Here is a 16186-nt window from a genome sequence, read left to right on the forward strand (position 1 = left end):
GCACACACCGTGAGGTGCTTAGGCGCCGTGTCAAGAGGTAAGTTAACAAAAAATGAAATGTGCTATCTTTTCTTTGCAGACACGTTTTGGGTTTGTTCTCCTTAAGATCAGGCAGGACTAGTAGACTTCTGCTGTCGACTGCTTGTCCTACAGAGTCCCTTGCTGCTGGGCTGTACTTAGTTGTCACTCTGTGAATAGCTTGGCGTGTGGGTGTTTGCTGCCTTTGCGCCCGCAAAGTGTGCGGACATCCAGGCGGTTCTCCATTACTGTCTCCTGGCTACTTGAGGACATGCGAGTCCTATTTGTTCCCAAGCCAGTAGGAGGCTCCCTGCCAAGACCCATCGGCTGCTGGTGACATGCACACGCTGTGTGAATCACACAGCCACATGGTGGACTTTCATTATGTCAGCCCAGGAGTGTGGTCTGCCAATCCCCAGGCCAGAGGCCCACCCCCAGGCGCCTTTGACATTTTAAGTATAAAATAAATAAAGAGCTTTGTGTGTGTCTCTGAGCGAAGGAGAAGATGAGGGGCTGTGGGTGTTTCTGTCTGATCTGTAATCCGATGGAGGCTCTTCTTTCCTCTCAGCCACTTCAGGGCGCACTTCTCTGATGCCTCAGACAGAGGCAGGCTGAGTGCTGAGAGGCAAATAGCTGATTAAACCAAGTTGGCTGGATGTGGTTTTTGTTTTTGTTTTTGTCTTGTTTTAAGCAAATGAAATTCACATCTTTTTCCCTGAAAAAGTCTAATAAGTGGTCATAACATTTCAATTATTGAACAGAATTTCTATTCATTAATTGAATATGGATCCAGATAATTATCTAGAGGATAATCCCAATGGCAAAAGCCACAATTACTTTTGCATCAACCTAATATTACATGGCTTTATATTGGAAAAATATCAGGAACCTGAAGACTTTGCATAGTCAAGCAATTTTCTTTCTCAAAAACCTAAATGGTAATGAAGCCAACAAGGAAACCAAATCCAGAGTAAACTAGGAGAAACTGGATGACCTCTTAAAAAATAAAATTTTATTGCTTGAAAACTTTATTGATAGCAATAACTGATACCTATGAAGCACTTACTACATGCTAGGCAATGTTTTTGTGTTTTACATATGTTAATTCAGCTGATGCTTATAAAACTGTGAGATTGATCCTATTATTACTAGCCCCCCCACCAACTTTATTTTTTTTGAGACAGAGTCTTGTTCTGTCACCCAGGCTAGAGTGCAGTGGCGTGATCTCAGCTCGCTGCAACTTTCGTCTCCCAGGTTCAAGCAATTCTCCTGCCTCAGCCTCCCGAGTAGCTGGGACTACAGGCGTGTACCACCACACCTGGCTAATATTTTGTATTTTTAGTAGAGACAGGATTTCACCGTGTTAGCCAGGATGGTCTCGATCTCCTGACCTTGTGATCCACCTGCCTCGGCCTCCCAAAGCGCTGGGATTACAGGCATTAGCCACTGTGTCCGGCCTATTATTACCCCTTTTTATAGATGAGAAAACTGAGACATGATTTGCCTAAAGCTACTCAGCTAGTAAGTAGCAGAAATTTAAACCTAGGAAGCCTCACTGCAAAGTGCGTGTGCTTAACTTGGCTGTTTATTGATAATCAAAACAGTGAAACCACAATTCTTCATTTCAACATCTTCATTTTTCTGCTCCTGTTATTTCAGGGCCCCCGCATCCCATTTCTCCAAGACAGATGCTCCTTTGTGGGCTATCTCTAACTTCAAAAGCTACATAGTTCTATGCAAAATAAATTAACTTTCCTGGCTGTGAAAATTATAAATACAGATTTTAAAATATTCTGTTGCCAAACGATCCTTAATCCGCACATTTCCTGGCCTCATCAAAATAATGCAATGTTTCACAGCCCTAACAATTTTATATTACAATATGCTTCATGCTGTTTTCATGTACATACCACACCAACATCTGGACCCTCCTTCCTCCCACTCCATCCCTGGAGAGATGCAGCAGTTTGGACATTCTGACTTTGTTGGTATAAACAGCACATTTCCGTTGCCTCACCCACTGTAGCACAGACTAAATGGTCAAGGCTACTCCATTTCTTCTTCTGAAGATAAACTATTTCTCTTCCACTAAAATTACTCTTGCTGAGTTTCTCTCCAGACCTCTGGTACCATTTAGTGGAAAGCAAAGTGACCATGCATTTTCAGAAGGAGTCAGGACTCTGCACTCTTATCTTGATCTTCTCTGTGTCATAGATTTTGGAAATCACTCAGCTGACTCCTCTTCACCTCCATAACTCAAGTTCTTTACCTAGAATATAGGTGGACACTATCTGCCTCTCAGAGAATACACCTCAAGTCGAAGGCTCTTTAAAGTTTAGGAAATCTTTTTTCCTACCTTATAACTGCCTCCTACTATCATGATAGTTCTGGATTTGGGGACATATGAAGTGAGTTTATGTGAGTGTTCTCTCATTTGGGGTGCAGAAATGCCGAGAAAACTTTCCTGGAAGTACCATTTTGAAGTTATCGGTGCAGGAGCCTAGAGCCAGGACCAGATGGCAGGCTTGACTCACTTTGACCTGAGATGTTGCACTTCCAGCTATGTGGGCCAGGCTAACAGTTCATCAGATGTCACCATGGCTGATGGAGTGGGTAACTGTAGCTGGAGAATATGAGCAACAGCCTCTGCAGTGATGGCCTTTTCTTTTTCCTATTTTTTCTTCTTCAGGCCGGGAGGTAACCCATTCATGACCCGGAACATTCTCATTGCACTTTCTTGAGAAGTCAAGTTTGGTAAACACGTTCAGCTGCAGTGAACTGGAGAGAGGAGGGTGGGACACAAAGGCAAGAGAGACAGAGGGAAGGGACAGCTTTGGCATCCAATTTCCCATTTTAATAAATTATCCTCAGACTGTAAGTGTTGATATGAAAGTGACATAGCAAAGACCTTCATTTTCACTTACAGAATTTCCTAAAATATACTTTGCTTTAAAAAAAAAAATCAGACAATTCTTTTCTTTTTTTCTTCATTTGTTGTCTTACAGAGTCTTGTTCTGTCACCAGGCTGGAGTGCAGTGGCACGATCTTGGTTCACTGCAGCCTCTGCCTCCTAGGTTCAAGCAATTCTCCTGCTTCAGCCTCCCAAGTAACTGAGATTACAGGCACGCACCACCATGCCTGGCTAGTTTTTGTATTTTTAGTAGAGATGGGGATTTGCCATGTTGGCCAGGCTGATCTCAAACTTCTGACCTCAGGTGACCTGCCTGCCTCAACCTCCCAAACTGTTGGGATTACAGATGTGAGCCGCTGTGCCCAGTCTTTTATTTCATTTTCTATGTAAATAGAATGAAAAGATAAGTTGAATTTCTTGGCAATCTAGCGTTTCTCGAACTAATAGTTCAAACTGCTTTTATATCATCAATTATCTCAATAGATTATGCTTACCAGGGATCCCCAACATAAGATGAGGCTCTCCTCCTCACAGTCTTTGTTCATGTCATTCTCCAACTGGTATTCTTTTACTCACTTCTCCATCCAGCAATTCCAAATCCTATTCCCTCTAGAATTTCCTGTGCAAGTGCCTCTCTCTACTCTGAAAGGATATATCTTTTACCACCTCTCAATGCAGCCCTTGGTTCCAACCCTAAAAGCAGTAAATGATATTCGTTACCTATCCAATACTTCCAGGCTTGGGTTTTCATTTTATTCTCTTTAATATTTTCTTCAAATGTGGAATAGATATCAATAATTTATAAAATAGATGTGATATACACGGAACATGATGAATCCCCATAGGCCAAGCCATCGATTTAAATAGAAAAACATACCACTTGCTTTGAAGTCTCCTCCATACTTCCTTTACATCTTCTTCCTACTCCCCTCAAGAAATCCAGAATTCTGAGTTTTACTTAATCACTACTTTTCTTTGTAATTTTACTATATACAATCATCCCTTGGTATCCATGGGAGATTGCTTCCAGGATCCCTAGGACACCAAAATTCTTGGATGCTTAAGTCTCTGATATTATAGAAAATGGCAAAATATTTGTATATAACCTACACATATTCTTACCCATATACTTTAAATAATCTCTAGGTTACTTGTAATACCTAATACATGTAAGTGCTACGTAAATAGTTGTTATATTGTATTTTTTTATTTGTATCATTTTTATTGTGTTTTTAAAAAATATTTTGCTTTTTTTGTTTGTTTTTTTTTGAGACGGAGTCTCGCTCTGTTGCCCAGGCTGGAGTGCAGTGGTGCAACCTCGGCTCACTGCAAGCTCCGCCTCCCAGGTTCACGCCATTCTCCTGCCTCAGCCTCCCGAGTAGCTGGGACTACAGGCACCCGCCACCACACCCGGCTAATCTTTTGTATTTTTAGTAGAGGCAGGGTTTCACAGTGTTAGCCAGGATGGTCTCAATCTCCTGACCTCGTGATCTGCCCGCCTTGGCCTCCCAAAGCTCTAGGATTACAGGCGTGAGCCACCGCACCTGGCCTTTTAAAAATATTTTGATCCACAGGTGGTTGAATTCATAAATGTGGAACCCACAGATACAAAAGGCCAACTGTATATTTGTATCCTGTAACAATATATTGTTTGGTTATGTTTGTAAATTTTATGCATGCATTCCTCTGTGACTGCTTTTTATATTTCTAAGATTTACCCATGTTGTTATATGTAACTATAAGTTATTCATTTGTTTATTTTTTCCCAATGTATGAATGTACTTCAGTTTCCTTCCTTCCTTTCTCTCTCTCTTTCTTTCTCTCTCTCCTTTCTTTCTCTCTCTCCCTTCCTTTATTTCTTTCTCTTTCTTCTTCCTTTCCTTTCCTTTTTTTTTTTTTTTTTTTTTTTTTTTGAGATAGGGTCTCATTCTGTCACCCAGGCTGAACTGGACTGCACTGGTGCAATCTCAGCTCATTGCAACATCTGCCTACCAGGCTCAAGACATCCTCCTACCTCAGCCTTCTGAGTAGCTGGGACCACAGGTGCATGCCACCACACCTGGTTAATTTTTGTATTCTTTGTAAAGATGGAATTTTTCCATGTTATTCAGGCTGGTCTTGAACTACTGGGCTCAAGCGATCCGCCTGCCTCAGCCTCCCAAAATGCTGGGATTACAGGTATGAGCATCACACCTGGCCGTAATTCACTTTTCTAATCCACTCTCCCCATGAGGGACATATGGTTTGTTTCCTTTTGCTTGTTTGCTAATTACAAACTGTGTCACTATGAAAATTCTTTTTTTTTTTTTTTTTTTTTTTTTGAGGCGGAGTCTGGCACTCTTGCCCATACTGGAGTGCAGTGGCCCGATCTCGGCTCACTGCAAGCTCCGCCTCCTGGGTTCACGCCATTCTCCTGCCTCAGCCTCCCGAGTAGCTGGGACTACAGGCGCCCGCCACCTCGCCCGGCTAGTTTTTTTGTATTTTTTAGTAGATACGGGGTTTCACCGTGTTAGCCAGGATGGTCTCGATCTCCTGACCTCGTGATCCGCCCGTCTCGGCCTCCCAAAGTGCTGGGATTACAGGCTTGAGCCACCGCGCCCGGCCGAAAATTCTTATACATAGCCCCTAGATACAGATACAAGAATTTCTCTAAATTAGAGTATATACTTGAGAGTGGACACTGGGTCAGTGAGTGTGCATCTTTGATTTTACTGGATAATGCCAAACTGTATGTTCCAATAATGGTGACTTGGAGTAACTAACACTGACTGTTCTTGACGATTGTTACTATCCAGTTGCTTTTTTTTTTTTTCAGTCAAGAAGTTGCGAAGGGGCCAAGCGTGGGGGCTCACGCCTGTAATCTCAGCACTTTGGGAAGCTGAGGTGGGTGGATCACTTGAGGTCAGGAGTTCAAGACCAGCCTGGCCAACATGGCAAAACCCTGTCTCTACTAAAAATACAAAAAATTAGCCAGGTGTGGTGGTGCGGGCCTGTAATCCCAGCTACTCGGAAAGCTGAAGCAGGAGAATTGCTTGAACCTGAGAGGCAGAGGTTTCAGTGAGCCAAGATTGCACCATTGCACTCCAACCTGAGCTACAGAGTGAGACTCTGTCTCAAAATAAATAAATAAATAAATAAATAAATAAATAAATAAGTTGTGAAGGGTTTTCCAATGTGGTTTGAGCTTGTATTTCCTGATTACTAATGAAGTCAGACACTTTTCATGTGTTTATTAGCCAGTCATATTTCTTCTCCTGTGAAGTGCCTGTTCAAGTCTTTTGTCTATTCTTTTCCTACTATGTGGTTGGTCTTTTTCTCATTGATTTACAGAAATTCTTTATGTATTCAGGGTAGAAATCTTTTGTCAGCTACCAAAGCTACAAATACTGTCTCCCAGTTTGTGATTTTTCTTTCCATTTTTTATGGTGTCATTTTACTAATCAGAAGTTTATCCTTAATTACAATCTTTTCCCTTATGATTTGGTTGCTTTTTGCAAGCAATTAAAAAAACTTTTTCCTAATGAAAGGTATTCTTTATTAGATATTCTCTTTTACACATTGTGTAGTTTCGTCTTTCACCTTTAAGTTTTTAACTAATATTGATTTGAAATAAATAAATAACCAGTTAGCTCAATGCCATATATCAAGCTCTGTAATAAATCAAGTTCCCGTATATATGTAGGTCTCTTGCTGGACTCCCTATTTTATTTGTAAGGTCAATTTTTCTTTTACCATTTTTTGTTTTGTTTTGTTTTGTTTTTGATTTTGTTTTTTGTTTTCAGACAGAGTCTTAACTCTATCAGCCAGGGGCTGGAGTGTAATGGCATGATCTTGGCTCACTGCAGCCTCCATCTCCCAGGTTCAAGTGAGTCTCGAGCCTCAGCCTCCCAGGTAGCTCGGATTACAAGCATGAGCCACCACACCCAGCTAATTTTTGTGTTTTTAGTACATATGGGGTTTCACCATGTTGTCCAGGCTGGTCTCAAACTCCTGGCCTCAAGTGATCCGCCCACCTCGGCCTCCCAAAGTGCTGGAATTACAAGCATGAGCCACCATGCCTGGACTGTAAGGTCAATTTTTCTAAGTGCCAATAATTTTTGCATCATTTAATTATATATTTATTATTGACATTTGGTATAACACTGTGCTCTCCTCATTATTCTTCATCAGGAATGTCTTTATTATTCTTGAACTGTTTTTCCATAGAAATTTTAAAATCACCTTTTTAGGTTACATACAAAGACACATAGACACAAACAGAACTGTTGAGATTTTGACTGCAGTTGCATTAAAGTTATAGATTAATTTGAATGTTGAGTTTTCCAGACCACAAACATGGAATATCTCCTCATGTCTTCCCATGAGGTAAATGTTATAATTTTTTCTCTGAAAGTCTTGTGCACATACTAGAATTAATCTCAGATACTTCATATATATTACTTTTATACCTTACATATTTTGTACCATTGTAAATGATGTATTTTAATTAAATTTCATTTTCTAAGCATTTGTTGCAAATTTAAGATATTTTGCCTAAGGTTAGATTTATCGGGTTGTTGAACGATTCTAAAATTTTGTTGGTAAAATTATGTTTCAAGTCCGCCTTGCTGTCAGCCAGTGCTGGATGCTGAGGACTCAGGGAGGCCCACCCGGACCAGTGCGGGAGACAGCGACCCGAGCAGAAGCTGGACCGAGCGGGAGAGGAAGGAGAGGAGAGAGTCAGGGCTCTCAGGAGCCGGGTCCTGGGCAAGGGGCAGCCGTTTTCAAATTTTCAGGAAAGCGGTCGGCTCACCCTCGGGCAGTAAAAAGATGCCTCTGGGGAGGAGGCCCACGCAGCTCTCCGGGCAGTGGTGGTGGCTGGGCCTAGGGAGGTGGCAGTGGAACGGAGACCCTGGTGGGGGATGACATCAAGGGAGGAGACGGGCAGGACCCCAGATTTCTGCCTGTGGGCGATGGAAGTGAGGTTCACTGAGCAGGGAAGCTGGACACAGAACGCGCAAAGGGCAGAGTAGACAGCTGGTGGCCGAAGAGCAGGCGGACCCCCTCCGCTGGGGGAAAGTTTCCGATGGGACACAAAGCAGCTGACCGGAAGTGGGGGCGAAAGTGCAGCGCGCTCAGGGGCGACTGAGCGCCTTAGCTCGCCAAGTCTGAATTGCCTGACAGCGGGGGACGCGGTGGCAGCGCTCGACTGGAGTCGGTTGAGTTTCTGAGGGCCTCCGGTTCTGGAAGGCTCGCTGCAGAGACAAGAGAGGAACCTGTTCCATAGGGATTCTAGAAGAGAACAGCGTTGTGTCCCAGTGCGCATGCTCGCATCAATTATCCAGCGTGGTTGAGACCCTGACTTGTTTGGAGTAGTTTTTTCACACCCACCCGAATAGCCTGCCCCTCAGCCACACTCTGTGCCTTCCTGAGAACAGGTTGATATGCCCAAGATAGTCCTGAATGGTGTGACCATAGACTTCCCTTTCCAGCCCTACAAATGCCAACAGGAGTACATGACCAAGGTCCTGGAATGTCTGCAGGACAAGGTGAATGGCATCCTGGAGAGCCCCACCGACACAGGGAAGACACTGCCCCCTGTGCACCACGCTGGCCTGGTGAGAACACCCAAGACACCATCTTTACCTGCAATATTGCCAAGAGGGTGCAAGGGGAGCTTCTGGCAGATCGGGCCTTTGTCATCCTGGAACAGTGCTGCTGCTGCTGTTGGAGACCCCATAGCTTGTAACACGGACATCCCAAAGATCATTTACGCCTTTAGGACCCTCTTACAACTCACACAGGTCATCAACGAACTTCGGAACATCTCCTACCGGCCTAAGGTGTGTGTGCTGGGCTCCCAGGAGCAGCTGTGCATCCACTCTGAGGTGAAGAAGCAGAAGAGTAACCACATGAAGATCCACTTGTGCCGCAAGAAGGTGGCAAGTCACTCTGTAATTTCTACAACAATGTAGAAGAGAAAAGCCTGGAGCAGGAGCTGGTCAGCCCCATCCTGGACATCGAGGACTTGGTCAAGAGGGGAAACAAGCATGGGGTATGCCCTTATTACCTGTCCCGGAACCTGAAGCAGCAAGCCGACATCATCTTCATGCCGTACAGTTACTTGTTGGATGCCAAGAGGCGCAGAGCACACAACATTGACCTGAAGGGGACAGTCCTGATCTTTGATGAAACTCACAACGTGGAGCTCTGTGAAGAATTGGCATCCTTTGTCCTGACACCCCATGAACTAGCTTTGGGACTGGACATCATAGACCAGGTGCTGGAGGAGCAGATCAAGGCAGCGCAGCAGGCTGAGCCCCACTCAGAGTTCGGTGGGACCCCACCAGCTCAGGGCTGAACATGGAGCTGCAAGACATTGCAAAGCTGAAGATGATCCTGCTCTGCCTGGAGTAGGCCATCAATGCCGTTGAGCTCCCTGGAGATGACAGCGGTGTCACCAAGCCTGGGAGCTACATCTTTGAGCTGTTTGCTGAAGCCCAGATCATGTTACAGACCAATGGCTGCATCCTGGACTCGCTGGACCAGATCATCCAGCACCTGGCAGGAGATGCTGGAGTGTTTGCCAACAAGACTGGACTGCAGAAGCTGGCGGATATCATCCAGATCATGTTCAGTGTAGACCCCTCTGAGGGTGGCCCTGGTTCCCTGGCAAGACTGGGGGCCTATAAAGTGCACATCCATCCTGATGCCCGTCACCAGAGGGCGGCTCAGCCATCTGATACCTGGAGCACCACTGCAGCCAGAAAGCGAGGGAAGGTGCTGAGCTACTGGTGCTTCAGTCCTGGCCACACCATGTGCAAGCTGGTCCGTCAGGGCGTCTGCTTTCTCATCCTCACTGGTGGCATGCTGGCCCCGGGATCCTCCTTTGCCCTGGAGATGTAGATCCCTTTTCCAGTCTTCCTGGAGAACCCACACATCATCGACAAGCACCAGATCTGGGTGGGGATCGTCCTTAGAGGCCCTGACGGAGCCCAGTTGAGCTCAGCGTTTGACAGACGGTTTTCCGAGGAGTGCTTGTCCTCCTTGGGGATGGCTCTGGGCAACATCACCCGCATGGTGCCCTATGGGCTCCTGATCTTCTTCCCTTCATATCCCTTCATAGAAAAGAGCCTGGAGTTCTGGCGGGCCCATGTCTTGGCTAGGAGGCACTGAAGCCTCTGTTTGTGGAGCCCAGGAGCAAAGGCAGCTACTCTGAGACCATGAGTGCTTACTAAGCGAGGATTGCCTCTCCCGGGTCTACCGGAGCCATCTTCCTGGCGGTATGCCAGGGAAAGGCCGGGGAGGGGCTGGACTTCTCAGACAATAATGGCTGTGGTGTGATCGTCACGGGCCTCCCATAGCCCCCACACATGGACCCCTGGTTGTCCTCAAGATGCAGTTCCTGGATGAGATGAAGGGCCAGGTTGGGGCTGGGGGCCAGTTCCTGTCTGGGCAGGAGTGGTACCGGCAGCAGGCATTCAGGGCTGTGAACCAGGCCATTGGGCGAGTGATCCGGCACTGCCAGAACTACGGGGCTCTCTTCCTCTGTGACCACAGGTTCACCTTTGCCGACCCCAGAGCCCAGCTGCCCTCCTGGGTGTGTCCCCACGTCAGGGTGTACAACAACTTTGGCCATGTCATCCAAGACATGGCCCAGTTCTGTGTTGCTAAGTGAACTATGCCAGCACCAGCGCCCCGGGCTGCAGCATCCAGTTTGTGTGAGGGAGAAGATGCTGTCAGGGTGGCTAAGTCACCTGGCCCCCTCCTTTCCACCAGGAAAGCTAAGAGTCTGGACCTGCACGTCCTCAACCTGAAGCAGAGGCCATCAGGGTCACCAGCTGCTGGTGGTGGGCTGGGGGGCCCTGGCGAGGAGCAAACCCACAGGTGCTCCACCCTGTCCCTCCCATCTAAGAGGCTGGCAGAGGAGCCGCAAGGAAGGAGGAAGAAGATCCGGCTGGTCAGCCAGTCGGAGGAGCCCGTGGCTGGTGCACAGGCAGACAGGGCCAAGCTCTTCATGGTGGCCGTGAAGCAGGAGCTGAGCCAAGCCAACTTCGCCACCTTCACCCAGGTCCTACAGGACTACAAGGGTTCCGATGACTTAGCTGCCCTGGCGGCGTGTCTCAGCCTCCTCTTTGCTGACGACCCCAAGAAGCACAGCCTGCTCCAAGGTTTCTACCAGTTTGTGTGGCCCCACCACAAGCAGCAGTTTGAGGAGGTCTGTATACAGCTAACAGGACAAGGCTGCAGCTATCAACCTGAGCACAGCACGCCCCGAAGGCAGCGGGCACAGCCAGCCCTGGACCCTGCTGGAAGGACAGCACCGGATCCCAAGCTGACCCTGTCCAAGGCTGTGGCCCAGCAGCTGGACCCCAGAGAGCACCTGAACCAGGGCAGATCCTACCTGTCCCCCAGGTCACCCCCCACAGGAGACCCTGGCAGGTACCCACAGTGGGGGTCCAGAGCTCCCAGAGCAGGGAAGCAGGGCCAGCACACTGTGAGTGCTTACCTGGCAGATGCCCGCAGGGCCCTGGGGTCCACAGGCTATAGCCAGCTCTTGGCAGCACTGACAGCCTACAAGCAGGATGACGACCTGGACAAGGTGCTGGCCGTACTGGCCGCACTGACCATTGCGAAGCCTGAGGACTTCCCCCTGCTGCAGAGGTTCAGCATGTTTGTGCATCCACACCACTAGCAGCACTTCTTGCAGACATGCACAGACCTGGCCAGCCGGCACTCCTACCCAGGCATGGAGCCGCCAGTACCCCAAGAGAAGAGTCTTGCCACACTCCTGTGCTCACCCACGGGGCTTTCCAATCAGACCCCTCATGGTGCGAGAAGCCTGGGAAGACCCAGAGCAAGATCTCATCCTTCCTTAGACAGAGGCCAGCAGCGGCCTTGGGGGAGGACGGTGTGGCTGCAGGGCCAAGCCAGTCCCCCGGACCTCCCCACGCGCATGCAGCGTCTGAGTGGGGCCTCTAGGATGTGCCCAGCCTGCAACACTGCCTGCAGGAAGCAGAGCATCACTCAGGTCTTCTGGCCAGAGCCCTAGTGAGTGCCCATGGAGGCCCTCAGCATGCCCAATGGCTTGATCACCTGCCTGTCCGGCTCTCGTGGGCCAAGAACCCACCCAATAGAATAGGCCAGAGAACACTTAAAATCTACTCTTAGCAATTTGCAAGCATACAGTAGAATTATTTTCAATAACTATGGTTATTAACTATAGTCACCAGATACAACAGACCTCTTGAGTTCATTTCTCCTAACTGAAATTTTGCATCCTTTGACCAACTTCTCCCCAGGCCCTGACCCCATCCCTGCATCTCCTAGTAACCCCCGTGCTGCTCTATATTTCTATGAATTCAACATTTTTAGATTTCACAAATATGTGAGATCATATGTTATTTGTCTTTCTGTATCTGTCTTATTTCATTTAACATAACATCCTCCAGGATCATCCATGTTGTTGCAGATGACAGGATTTCCTTCTATTTTAAGGCTGAATAATATTCCATTGTGTATATATATATGACTTTTTTTAATTCATTTATCCTTGATGGAAATTTAGGCTGGTTCCATATCTTGGCTATGTGAATAATGCTGCCATGAATATGAGAGTGCAGAAATCTCTTCGATACATTGTTATTGTTGTAGCTTTATATTAAGTACAATTTTTTTGTATGAAAATTTAGGTTGGTTCCATATCTTGGCTATTGTGAATAATGCTGCAATGAATATGGGATTGCAGAAATCTCTTCGACACATTGTTATTGTTGTAGCTTTATGTTAAATATAATCAATGTTTGCTTAGATTTTGCCAATAATCTACAAGTTTTTTTGCTTATTAGTTCTGCTTGACTCTCAAGCCCTTGATCAGTGATCTTTCTTCTCTCTAAAGTACATACTTTAGAAATTTGTTTAGTGAGGATCTATTGATGTTTCTTTTAAAATACCTTTATTTTGCAAGTTTTCTCCCCCAGCATATGAAAGATATTCTTTCGCTGTCTTCTTGTTTACATTGTTGCTTTTAGGTAACCAACTGTATGTAAGTCCATTGTTTTTTCTTTAGAGGTAATTTGTCTTTTCTCTCTAGTTGCTTTAAAGATCTTCTATGTCTTTTGTGTTCCATGGCTTCATTATGGTATTTTTATATATGGATATTTATTTATTATTTATCCTGCTTGGGGATCCTGAGTATTTTGGTTAGTCTTGGCCCTTCCTGTTCTCAGATTGCACATCCTCGGACTCAACCAACCATGGATTGAAAATATTTGAATAAAAAGATAAGCAGAAAATGGTGGATAGGAGGCCGGACTAACTTGCAGCTCCCACTCAGATGGACAGAACAGCATACAGAGACCCACACTATGAACTTTTACTCCAAGAACCACCACAGGAACATACCAAGAAAGCCCAGAGAATCCACAGGCCCTTTGAAGGAGGTGGATTGCCGCTGCAGGCTCTGTGGGACAGCTGAGGAACTGTGAGTCAGCTTGCTTTCTTAGCTGGGAGGCTTGTTACCTGTGACAAGTTCTCAGCCCTGCTCACTGGCTGCCTGGAAATAAACCTGGTGCTGTTGGGGGAGGGGCACAGTGGGAATGAGACTGGCCTTTAGGGCTGTAGGCTGCCTGGAAGCTGGGTGAGGCCTGTGGCTGCTGGCATCCCCCAACTTCTCTGGCAACCTGTGTGTGTAATGCAGCAGAGACAGAATTAATCCCCCTGGGAGCATAACTCCATTGGCCTGGGAACCAGACCCCCATCCCCTACAGCAGCTGCAGCAAGCCCCGGCCAAGACGAGTCTGAGCTTAGACACGCCTAACCCTGCCCCCATCTGATGGCCTTTTACTACTTTCCCTGGTAGGGAGGACAAAGGACATACTCTCTTGGGAGCTCTATGACTCCACCCACTGCCTGACTCTAGGGTAAGCTTGTATCCTCCCTGTACAACCACAGCTGATGCACTCTTGAAAGTGCTACCTCCTGGCTGGAGGCCAACGTACACAAAACCAGTATACTAAACAAAAACACAAGCAAGGACCCTTACTAGTCTTCATTCCGCTGCTACCTCTGGAGTAGGTGCTGGTATCCATGGCTGAGAAGCCTGAAGATGGATCACATCACAGGACTCCTTGAAGACACTCCCCAGTACCAACCTGGAGCCCAGTAGCTCTGCTGGGTGGCTAAATCAAGAAGAGCAATAACAATCACTGCAGTCTGGCTCTCAGGAAGCCCCATTCCTAGGGGAAGGGGGAGAGCCTCATATCAAGGGAGCACCCGTGGGACAAAAGAACCTGAACAGCAGATCTGAGTCCTAGATCTTCCCTCTGACGTAGTCTAACCAAATGAGAAGGAACCAGACAAGCAATTCTGGTAATATTACAAAATGAGGTTTTTTATCGCCCCCAAAAGATCACACTAGCTCACCAGCAATGAATCCAAACCAAGACAAAATCTCTGAATTGCCAGAAAAAGAATTCAGAAGGTTGATTAGTAAGCCAATCAAGGAGACACCAGAGAAAGGTGAAGTCCAACTTAAGGAAATCAAAAAAAAGATACAAGATATTAATGGAAAAATCTCCAGTGAAATAGCATAAATAAAAAACAACCACAACTTCTGGAAATCAAGGACACACTTAGAAAAATGTAAAATACACTGGAAAGTCTCAGCAACAGAATCAAACTAGTAGAAGAAAGAACTTCAGAGCTTAAAGACAAGGCTTTCAAATTAAACCAATCTGACAGACAAAGAAAAAAGAATTAAAAAAAAAAAAAAATGAACAGAGCCTCCAAGAAGTCTGGGATTATGTTAAAGGACTAAACCTACAAATAATTGGTGTTCCCAAGGAAGAAGAGAAATCTAAAAGTTTGGAAAACATATTTAAGGGAATAATCAAGGAAAATTCCCTGGTCTTGCTAGAGATCTAGATATTCAAATACAAGAAGCTGAAACACCTGGAACACCTGGCAAATTTATTGCAAAAAGATCATCACCTAGGCACATAGTCATCAGGTTATCTGAAGCCAAGATGAAGGAAAGAATCTTAAGAGCTGAGGCAAAAGCATCAGGTAATCTTTTAGGGAAAACTTATCAGATTGACAGCAGATTTCTCAGCAGAAACCCTACAAGCTAGAAGGGATTAGAGTCCTATCTTTAGCCTCCTTAAACAAAACCATTGCAGACAAAATTTTGTATCCAGTGAAATTAAGCTTCATACATGAAAGAAAGATACAGTCTTTTTCAGACAAACAAATGCTGAGAGAATTTGCCACTACCAAGCCAGCACTGCAAGAACTGCTAAAAGGAGCTCTAAATCTTGAAACAAATGATTGAAATACACCAAAATAGGATCTCCTTAAATAATAAATCTCACAGGACGTATAAAACCATAACATAATGGAAAAACAGTAAGATATTCAGGTAACAAACAGCATGATGAATAGAATAGTACCTTACATCTCAATACTAATGATGAATGTAAATAGCCTGAATGCTCCACTTAAAAGATACAGAATAGCAGAATGGATAATAACTCACCAACCACATAAGGACTCACATAAACTTAAGGTAAAGGGGCAGAAAAAGATATTCCATGCAAATGGACACCAAAAGTGAGCAGGAATAGCTATTCTTGTATTAGACAAAACAAACTTTAAAACAACAGCATTTAAAAAAGAAAAAGAGGAATATTGTATAATGATAAAAGAACTAGTCCAACAGGAAAATATCACAATCCTAAATATATATGCATCTCACACTAGAGCTCCCACATTTATCAAACAATTACTACTAGACCTAAGAAATGAGAGAGACAGCAACACAGTAATAGTGGGGGACTTCAGTACTCCACTGACAGCACTAGACAGGTCATCAAGACAGAAAGTCAACAAGGCAACAATGGATTTAAACTATACAATAAATGGACTTCACAGATATTTACAGAACATTGTTATTGTTCTACCCAACAACCCCAGAATATACATTCTATTCATCATTGCATGGAACTTTCTCCAAGATAGACTATATGATAGGCCACAAAACAAGTCTCAACAAATTTAAGAAAATCAAAATTATATCCGGTACTCTCTCAGGCTGCAGTGGAATAAAATTGGAATCAACTCCAAAAGGAACCATCAAAACCAAGCAAATACATGGAAGTGAAATAACCTGCTCCTGAATGATTGTTGGGTCAAGAGTAAAATCAAGATGGAAATTAAACAATTTTTTGAACTGAGTGATAATTGTGACACAACCTATCAAAACCTCTGGGATACCGAAAA

At 45.3% G+C, this 16186-nt stretch overlaps 1 protein-coding gene and 1 pseudogene across 30 annotated transcripts in view; both read left to right on the forward strand.

Moving 5' to 3' along the window:
• The window catches only part of ALPK1 (alpha kinase 1), a 136763-nt gene that overhangs the window by 44747 nt on the left and 75830 nt on the right, over positions 1 to 16186 (forward strand). For 5 of the 30 annotated variants that reach the window (XM_078002155.1, XM_028848674.2, XM_078002149.1 and 2 more), the window contains one exon: positions 13138 to 13391. The exons of the other annotated variants lie outside the window; for them this stretch is intronic. The gene's annotated coding sequence lies outside the window, so the exon portion shown is untranslated. The remainder of the gene's footprint in view (positions 1 to 13137; positions 13392 to 16186) is intronic. 30 annotated transcript variants of the gene reach the window in all.
• LOC702336 (regulator of telomere elongation helicase 1 pseudogene) lies at positions 8224 to 12010 on the forward strand (annotated as a pseudogene).

This window comes from Macaca mulatta, chromosome 5 (genome assembly GCF_049350105.2).
Source record: "Macaca mulatta isolate MMU2019108-1 chromosome 5, T2T-MMU8v2.0, whole genome shotgun sequence".
Taxonomy (NCBI): domain Eukaryota; kingdom Metazoa; phylum Chordata; class Mammalia; order Primates; family Cercopithecidae; genus Macaca; species Macaca mulatta.